Raw genomic sequence first — 9,617 nt, forward strand, 5'->3', positions numbered from 1 at the left:
CCACTAGGGGTATACCGATTGTGCGGTAGGCCCATAAGGGGTTATTTGTGTATGGAATCTGCCCCCTCTGTCGGAGGGAAGGAGCGAAGGCGCACCGCTCAATCGAACGCTCTTTAGTCAGACCGTTTGATTTGGTTAGTCAGGCGGGGTCCTGTGTAAATAGCCCTAGCCGGACACCGGTGTCTTGTCTAGACTAGCGTTCTAGGGTGTATATTACGTTCGCTAGGTCGGAGGGACCGGGAGACTAAGCGGCGCCTGTGTAAATTCGGTTCGCTAGCTCTCAACCTATCTTGGCTAAGTGGGAAGGCGTGTAAATTTGGAACCCACTAGATTTTTGATAGTAATCGACTAAGAGGCGCCTGTGTAAATTCGGTCCTCTAGCTCGCTATATGTGGTGCTTGGGCAGTGTGGCTAACCAAAACGGGTGTATATAGTTTTAGGTAGTCCATCAAGGTACTGGCCAATAGTTTAGTTGGGAATTGTAAATGTGATAAAGATTGTTTAGTAAAGTGTATATCTTGTTAGATAGCGCGAGCTCAGCCGTGTAGAGTGTTAATAGTGTGTTGCTGTATCATAGTGCACGGTACCATAACCCTGTACATTTACTGACACTGTATATAAGTACTAATCATTGTCGTCCATTGCATGTTTAACACCATAACCACTAATAATTGTATTGTGACCTTAACTTGTGCTTTGACCTATGCTAACCGTACTGTAACCGCTATTTGTAAAAGACGATGTTACTGGGGTGTGTTATAGACGGGTAATTCATATATAGAGAATTATAGCGTGGGTGACTGTATAGTTACGCCAAAGGGCATAATATTGATTATTTAGTGACTGGTGTAACAGCTGTGTGTGTACGGGAATTCCCTGAGTGTTTATTGTGTTACTGTATACGTTTCACTTGGTAACTGTACCACGTGGTGCTGTTGCCAGAGGAAACGGGTGTGACTGTTGAATAGTACGCGTGCATAGTATTCGTTGTCAACGACGTTCCATTGATAAGTATGGGCGCGTCGCAGTCAACGATTCCGGATCCCTTAGGTTGTATGGTGAAGAATTTTAAAAAGGGATTCAAGACATGTGATTTTGGGGTTAAAATGTCTCCTGTACGTTTGGTCACTTTGTGTACTAGGGAGTGGCCTACTTTGGTTGCGGCATGGCCGCCACGTGGCAGTTTGGATCCAACTCTGGTACAGCGCTTACACGTGGTTGTATCGGGTAGGCCTGAACTTTACGGCCAGTTTCCTTATATTGATTGTTGGAGACAGGCCGTAAATGACTCGCCAAAATGGCTCCAGACATGCCACGAGGAGCAATGTCGCCTCATGGTAGCTAGGACTTGTTTGTCCACTAGGACTGGTGTTAGGCCCATTTTGGACACGCCCCCTGAGTCCGAGATCCCTTTGCCGCCCCCTTACTTTCCGTTAAGAGGAAGTGACGCAAATGCAGGAAGTCCTGCAACCCTCCCCTCATTACCCCCATCCACTTCCGCTTCCTCCTCCAGTACAGAATCCACCCCCTCTCGTACTAAATCTCCCCTTCCGGAATCAGAACCAACCCCCATTAAATCCGAATATCCTGATTTGGCGCCACTTCAGACTTCCGGTCAAGCTTCATCTAGCTCGACTCGAAGTGTTTTATTTACAACCTTTTCCCAAAACCAAGCTCCCACATCCCCATACCCTATTTCTCCCCGACTGGAACCTATGACTGACACCCCTCCACGTAGCCCCATACAGACCCGACAACTGACCGGTGCCCAACAATTAAAACACTATCAGATGCCTCTTCGTCTGAATCCTGGGCCAGCCTATATCGATGCCGCAGGCCAAATGGCACATGCTGACCCAGTCTTTGTATATGTCCCATTCACGACAACCGATCTCTTAAATTGGAAGACCCACAATTCCTCGTATACTGAGAAACCACAAGCTATGACTGATCTGTTCACCTCAATAGTACAGACACATAACCCGACATGGGCTGATTGCCAGCAGTTATTAATGACTTTATTCAACAATGAGGAAAGGACAAGAATTAATCAAGCGGCCATTAAAGCATTAGAGGATAAAGCCAGGGATGTATTTACCACAAGGCAAACAAGGCATTCGCCTAGGGCGGCACTTTCAGGGGGGGCGGCAAAAAATGCCACCCCAAGCTCCCAGGCAAATGCCTTGTTTGTCCTGTGTACTGGGGGGCTCAAGTGCTGGCTGCCACCTTAGGGCTCCCCCCCAGGTGTTAAAGTAATAATTTTCTAGCCGGGCAATGGGGGAGATATGTCCTTTAAGATTAAAAAAATATGAACAATTGGTGAGTGTATGAGAAAATGTCTGTGTGTGTGTGTGTGTGTCTGGCAGTGAGTATGTTTGGGACTGTCAGTGAGTGTGTGTTTGTGTCTGTCATTCTGAGCGTGTGTGTCTGTCAGTCAAAAAAAAAGGCCTTGACACAAGTTGGTGGGGCAAATTTAGATAAGGGGTGTAGAATTTAGTCGTGCCTAGGGCAGCACAAATCCAGAATACACCACTGGATAAAGCCCGTACTTTAAACCAAGCCAATCCATCAGCATGGGCCGCAACACATTATCCCAACACCGATCCCGATTGGAATGTAAATGGTGCTGATATGGTTCAACTCAGAGCCTATAGAGACGCTATAATTGCTGGCATGAAAGCAGGAGGAAAGAAAGCCATTAATATGTCGAAGACAGTTGAGGTGATTCAGAAAAGTGATGAAGCGCCCAGTGTCTTTTATGACCGATTATTGGAGGCATACCGCTTGTATACCCCCTTTAATCCGGAAGACGCAGATAATTCCCGAATGGTGAACTCCGCCTTTGTCAGCCAAGCTTACGGAGATATTAAGCGCAAGCTACAGAAGTTAGAAGGGTTTGCGGGTATGTCCATCACCCAACTAATGGAGGTAGCGAATAAGGTATACATGAATAGGGAAACAGAAAGTAAGAAAGAGGAAGAGCGCAAGATGCGTAGAAAGGCAGACATGCTAGCGGTAGCGATCGCAGGCGTAGATAGACGGGGCCCAGATAGAGGCGATAGTAGATGGAGTAGGGAGCCCTTGAGTAGGAATCAGTGCGCGTATTGCAAGGAAGAAGGGCATTGGAGGAACGAATGTCCACAAAGAGAGCAGTACGAGAGAGACCAACCCAGGGCAGGTTACGGAAACTTTAGAGGCAGAGCGAGAGGTAGAGGAGGCCCCGGAGGGAGTAATGGTAATAGAGGGAGCAATGGGAACAGAGGAAGTGTTAGGGAAGATAGGTATATCCCAGCAGCGCAAAGGTCCCGCGATAGAGAAGGCAGGGACTTTGTAGGATTGGCTGACACGGTCATGGAGGACTATTGATACCGACCGGGCTCCATCCCCCTTGGTCGAGTGGAGCCTATGGTCGATGTATCAATAGGGGGAAAAAGGAGTGCGTTCATGATCGACACTGGTGCTGAACATTCAGTGGTGACTAATCTAGTTGCTCCTCCATCTGGAAGGACTATTACTGTAATAGGAGCAACTGGAAGAAGTGCTGAAAAACCGGTTCTTAAAAGTCGACTCTGTACATTGGGAGGCCACGTAGTAAAACATCAATTCCTTTATATGCCTGAATGTCCAGTCCAATTGCTGGGACGTGATATGCTATCAAAATTACAAGCGCAGATTACGTTCCTACCAAATGGAACAACATCCTTAAAGTTTAATGGACCTTCAGGTATTATGACATTATCCGTACCAAAGGAAGAAGAGTGGCGACTTTATACAGCGTTGACTAGCCAAAACCCTAGGAGTGATGAGTCATTATTCAACATACCAGGAGTTTGGGCAGAGAACAACCCACCAGGACTGGCCCGCAATATTCCACCTATAAAAATTGAACTAAAACTTGGGGTTTATCCAGTAAGCCTAAGACAATACCACATCCCGCAGAAGGCTAAGAAGAACATCCAATCTTATCTGGATAAGTTCATACGGTATGGTATCCTAAAATTCTGTACTTCCCCCTGGAACACCCCATTGCTGCCTGTTCAAAAGCCCGGTACAGATGAGTATCGACCTGTGCAGGACTTGAGAGCAGTCAATGATGCGGTTGTTAGTATACATCCAGTTGTACCCAATCCATATAACCTGCTTGCTTTAATTCCGGGCGGGGCTACTTACTTTACAGTCTTAGACCTCAAAGATGCCTTCTTTTGCCTCCGAATTGCCGCAGAAAGTCAATGTATTTTCGCTTTCCAATGGGAGAACGCTGTAACGGGCTCAAAACGCCAAATGACTTGGACAAGACTGCCCCAAGGGTTTAAAAATTCACCTACCCTATTTGGTTCAGCTCTAAGTCAAGATCTACTGGATTTCGAGTCCATCCCAGGAGAGTGTGTATTGTTACAATATGTAGATGACTTGTTGATAGCAGCAGTTACAAAAGAAATCTGTCAGCAAGCAACGCACGATCTACTACACATTCTCTGAAAGGCAGGATACAAGGTGTCTAGAAAGAAGGCTCAGTTGTGTTTGCCAACTGTCAAATATCTGGGATTCCATATCTCTGAAGGTCAAAGAATTATGGGGCCAGAGAGAAAAGAAGCTGTGTGCCAAATACCGATACCCAAGAATAGAAGACAAGTGCGAGAATTCTTGGGGGCAGCAGGCTTCTGTAGGATATGGATTCCCAGCTACGTGATACTGGCAAAACCTCTGTACGCAGCTATCAAAGGTACAGAGCACGACCCCTTCTTATGGACCCAAGAACAGCAAACGGCATTTGAAGATGTGAAGAAGGCTTTGATGAGTGCCCCAGCATTAGGTCTACCTGATCACACACGACCATTCTACCTGTATGTACATGAGCAAAGAAGAATGGCTGTGGGAGTATTGACACAGTACTTGGGATCATGGCAAAGACCTGTTGCCTACATGTCTAAGCAATTGGATGCAGTGGCCAGCGGACTTCCACCTTGTCTAAGAGCCGTAGCTGCAGCCGCCCTGCTAGTAGCTGAAGCCGATAAACTCACTCTGGGTCAAGAACTTTATGTACGAGTCCCACATGCAGTACAGACGTTGTTGGATTACAAAGGAAATCATTGGTTTAGTAACAGCCGTATGACCAAGTATCAAGCAATGTTGTGTGAAAACCCAAGAGTGCATTTAGAGACTGTAAACACCTTAAATCCAGCTACCCTTTTGCCACAACCTACTGAAAGTCAACATGATTGTTTGGAAGTAATGGAGGAAGTATTCTCAAGTAGACCAGATCTTCGTGATTTTCCCATCCAGAACCCCGATGTTCAATATTATACCGACGGCAGTAGTTATGTGAAAGAAGGGATCCGCTATGCAGGATATGCAGTGACAACAATAGACAAGGTGATAGAAGCTCGGCCACTGGCGAAAGGAACATCAGCACAAAAGGCAGAATTGATAGCACTGACACGAGCGTTACAATTGGCTGAAGGTTTAAGAGTGAACATCTACACGGACTCCAAATATGCGTTTTTAACCACTCATGCCCACGGAGCTTTGTATAAAGAAAGAGGACTACTGAATTCAGAAGGCAAAGAAATCAAGTACGCAGCTGAAATCCTACAACTATTGGAAGCAGTGTGGGAGCCGAAAGAAGTCGGTATCATACATTGTCGAGCGCATCTGAGAGGAGATGGTGATGTAACCAAAGGAAATCAGATGGCAGATAGTGCAGCTAAGCGTGCTGCTGAATCAGGAAGACAGGAATATGTGGGGCATATAGCTGCTCTTATACCAACTCCACTGTCCCAATGGACTCCAGTTTATACAGCTCAAGAAGAGGAGTGGTTAAAGACTGAACCAGGAAAGTATTTGGAGAACAAGTGGTATCAGCTAGAAGATGGAAGAATAGTCATACCAGCATCACTAGCGGTAGAAATTGTCCAAAATTATCACAACGGGACACATTCTGGGAGAGACAGTACAGAAGAATCTCTCAGGAAACATTTCTACATACCAAGATTGTCCAACTTGACTCAGGCCATTGTACGAAGATGTGTAACGTGTGCTAAAAATAATGCAAGACAAGGACCAGTAAAGCCACCAGGAGTCCAGTTTATGGGGGGACTCCCCATGTCCGATTTACAAATTGACTTTACAGTGATGCCTAAATCGGGTGGACATCGTTACCTGCTGGTAATTGTGTGCACCTATTCAGGCTGGGTAGAAGCATGTCCTACTCGTACAGAGAAAGCAGGAGAAGTTGTGAGATTCCTGCTACGAGAAATAATACCCCGATATGGACTACCCTGTTCTATAGGATCGGACAATGGTCCAGCTTTTGTTCATCAGTGCCTACAACAACTGACTCATATGCTTGGTATAAAGTGGAGGCTTCATACAGCATATAGACCCCAGAGTTCTGGTAAGGTAGAGAGAATGAATAGAACTATTAAGAATCAGTTGGCTAAAATGTGTCAGGAAACCCAACTTAAATGGAACGTTCTCTTACCCATAGCTTTATTGCGAATCCGCAGTACCCCTACCAGAAGGATGGGCCTCTCTCCTTTTGAAATCATGTATGGGCGACCACCTCCCGTACTTGGTAACTTAAGGGGGGACTTGAGTCAGTTGGGAGAAGGAATTACCCGGCAGCAGGTTGTAGAGTTGGGTAAGACTATGGAGGAGGTACAGAAATGGGTACAAGATAGATTACCTGTGAATATTTATCCCCCTGTTCATAGTTATCATCCAGGAGACCAAGTGTGGATTAAAGAGTGGAATAATGTACCGTTAGGGCCCAAGTGGAGAGGTCCTTATGTTGTTCTTTTGTCTACCCCTACAGCGATAAAAGTAGCCGAAGTGACTCCGTGGATACATCACTCCAGGGTTAAACCAGCAGCAGTCGATTCTTGGCAAGTTACAGCAGATCCAGAGAATCCCTGCAAGATCCGGTTAAAACGCACTACTCAGTCGGAGTAACGAGGAATTATTGTGGATTACAAATTTTATTATTTTTGGGATTTGGTGCGTGAGTGAGAAGGCCATAATAAAGCCTGTCCGCCCACCGACGTATAGTTTATAAGCCAGGGAAAGTCTCGAAGGGACTCCTGTGAAGACGAGCAGAACTCCATTCCCTGCAGCCCTTACATCCTGGAAGCTGAGGTGCCTTCGCACGGACGAAGACTGAGGATGACGGCGAAAGATGTGTTGATGATAGTATTTATTTATGTGTATTTTTATATTCAGGAAGGTAGAGGTACCGACACTCCTAGCTGTGAGGTATGCATTAAGACTACAAGAACAGGTAACCATATTTCCCAAACCCTAATTTGGCATTCACAATACGAGTGTAAAGGAGATGTATCGAGATGTAGATACCTAAATATAGACTATAGTGTGTGCCATTTAGGAGTAGGAGAACCTAAGTGCTTCAGTCCAGAGTATCAACCCCGTACAATTTGGTTGACTCTCAGGAATGGAGATCCTCAGGGGACCCTAATTAATAAGACAGTATTAGAATCCGTACATTCTTCGGGTGTTCTGCTATTTGATGCGTGTAAGGCGATATCAAGTGGTAGAAAGCCGTGGAATGTATGTGGGGATCTTAGATGGGAGAGGACGTATGGGTCTAATGATAAATATATCTGTCCCAGTAGTAAAAATAAATATGTGAGTCCTAGATGCCCAAATAAAGACTATAACTTTTGCCCATATTGGTCTTGTGTGGGGTGGGCAACTTGGGGACAGACAGTAGACAAAGACATGATAGTGACTAAGTTGCCTACCAGCCCATATTGTAAGTCTATGGAATGTAATCCCATCCATATACTTATAAATAACCCCGATAAGTTCTTAGACAAATATGGCAATTTATTTGGTTTTCAAATATACGGGACGGGTTTAGATCCTGGGACAGTATTGTTTATAGGGATAGAGACTGATACGGTATCCTCCCAAACTCATCAAGTATACCATTCCTTTTATGAAGAGATGAGTATAGATAATAAGATCCCCCATAATGCTAAAAACCTGTTCATTGACTTAGCTGAAAGTATTGCCGGTAGTCTTAATGTTACCAACTGCTATGTGTGTGGAGGTACTAACATGGGAGACCAATGGCCTTGGGAAGCAAAGGAGGTAATGTCCGGTTCTGAGGCAGTTGACCAACTAATATCTACACAAGCCGATTATCATATGAGTGTTAGAGGTAAATCTGAGTGGAGATTAAAGACCTCCATCATAGGTTATGTTTGCATAGCAAGGAAAGGAATAATGTATAATACTTCTGTAGGAGAATTAACTTGTCTAGGGCAAAAAGCTTATGATGATGATACAAAGAATACAACTTGGTGGTCGGCTTCAAATGTCTCAGAACCATCTAACCCGTTTGCTAGATACGCCAATTTAAAGGATGTGTGGTTTGATTTATCCATCACATCTACCTGGAGAGCCCCAGCAAATTTGTACTGGATCTGTGGTAAGAAAGCCTATTCGGAGTTGCCACAGGACTGGGAAGGGGCATGTGTGTTGGGTATGCTCAAACCATCCTTCTTCTTGTTACCGATTGAAACAGGTGAGACTTTAGGTGTTAAAGTGTATGATGTGAATCATAGGAAGAAAAGGGGACCCATAGAGATAGGCGCCTGGGAAGATGATGAATGGCCTCCCCAGCGTATCATAGATTATTATGGGCCAGCCACGTGGGCAGAAGATGGTACCTTTGGTTATAGAACCCCTATTTATATGCTCAACCGTATTATAAGATTACAGGCGGTGGTTGAGATTATTACTAACGAAACATCACAAGCGCTCAATCTTCTAGCGAAGCATAATACCAGGATGAGGACGGCAGTTTACCAAAATAGATTAGCCTTGGATTACCTTTTGGCAGTAGAGGGAGGTGTATGTGGGAAGTTTAACTTGAGCAATTGCTGTCTTCAAATAGATGACGAAGGGCAAGCAATAGCTGAGCTTACTAGCCATATGGTTAAACTAGCGCATGTGCCTACTCAGGTATGGAAAGGGTATAATCCAAGTAGTTGGTTTGGTAGCTGGTATGAGTGGTTTGGAGGGCTTAAGGCAGTGGTAGGTGGAGTCCTACTGATTTTAATGTTGTGTCTACTCCTGCCGTGTCTTATACCCTTAGTAGTTAGGTCTGTGCAAAGCCTGATAGAAAATATAGCAGAGAGGAAGGCTGCTGCACAGATAATGGCAATTTATAAATATAAGGCTCTAGATCAGGGAGAACCAATGCAGGAAGATGAGTGTTGAAGATTCACATCATAAGTTAAGTCTGGTCTGGTTCAAGGTAACTTGCGGTGTATGCAAACTAAGGTTAAGTGATGCCTCAAGTAATTGTGAAATATCAAGAGGCATCAAAGGGGGGAATGTGGTGGAATCTCGGTAAAAATAAATTTAGTAGGCCGAGATTACCACGTGGCATGTGTACGTGCATATGCTGACGTATCGATCAGTTGGTTGCACGAGGCAAGATACGATCAGTAGTGTACGGAGCATGTGCGAGAATACAGGATGTAGTATTCCCCTCCTCCATTGTGCTGGACAAGCCATGCGGTCAAGCAGGAAGTTAATTCTTATTTGTATTGATTGGTCAAGAGAATGTGCGGGTGGAGCTTAATATGGGA

This window comes from Pelobates fuscus, chromosome 2 (assembly GCF_036172605.1).
Source record: "Pelobates fuscus isolate aPelFus1 chromosome 2, aPelFus1.pri, whole genome shotgun sequence".
Lineage (NCBI taxonomy): Eukaryota > Metazoa > Chordata > Amphibia > Anura > Pelobatidae > Pelobates > Pelobates fuscus.